Source organism: Elephas maximus, chromosome 17 (genome assembly GCF_024166365.1).
Source record: "Elephas maximus indicus isolate mEleMax1 chromosome 17, mEleMax1 primary haplotype, whole genome shotgun sequence".
Classification (NCBI taxonomy): Eukaryota; Metazoa; Chordata; class Mammalia; order Proboscidea; family Elephantidae; genus Elephas; species Elephas maximus.
The window spans coordinates 74,375,362-74,376,314 of NC_064835.1; positions in this window are offsets into that span (position 1 = coordinate 74,375,362).

Below are 953 nucleotides of genomic sequence, written 5' to 3' on the forward strand. Positions count from 1 at the left end.
ACCTGCTGACACTTATATGGGTCCTTGTATCACTGTCAGGACCTTCCTCTAAAAGGCCAGGCACTCCTTTTCTGTCTCTGCAGGTGGCACCTCTTACATAAGGACCAATGAGAAAAACTCTCTGGATCCTAGCAGCTCAGAGCATTCCTTCTAAATAGCAGGGCCCCTGGAGCACCACCGTGTAAGGTATCAATTTCCCTCAGCATTCTGGACAGACTCCAGCTTTTCAATAAGAAGACTGTTGTCTTTAATCAATCAATGTCCATAACATCAAACATTCTTTTAAAAGAACTAACTTCTAAGTAACAAACCTTTGCAGTATTCTTGAAGAATTAATATACGCATATTTTTAAAAAGCTTTAAGACATAGCTTATATACCGTAAAATCTACCCGTTTTAAGTGTACATTCTTGATGAATTTTGTAAATCTATACTGTCGTGAAACTATCACCCCAAAAGTTCCCTTTGCCTATATCCTCCCCAGGCCCATTGTTTTGCCTTCTCTAAAAATTTCAAATAAATAGAATCATATTATAGTCTTTTATATCTGGCTTCACTTAGCATAATGTTGAAATTCATCAATTACATGCAACAGTCTTACAGAAAAAAAAACAACACTTCTTTCTGATGATAAAACGTGCTTACGATAGAAAACTTTTCAAAAGTGCAAAGAAATAAATTTGTGGATTCTTTTCATTTCCTTTGTTTTCCATTTATGTTTAGTATGATGACTGATAGGTGGTAGGAGTTCATTGCTGTCGTTTTTTCCTGTGACATTTTCTTTGTCCCTCTTACTATCCTGCGCTGAATTCCTTCTGTTTGTGGGGGTTTTTTTTGGCAAGGAAAAAAAAATTGGCTCCACTGTGAAAGATTGTTTTCTCAAAATTTGATGTTCAACAAAAGGCTCTCCAAATAACTAGACTTTAGATTGGAAAGTGGTAAAGCGTGTCAGC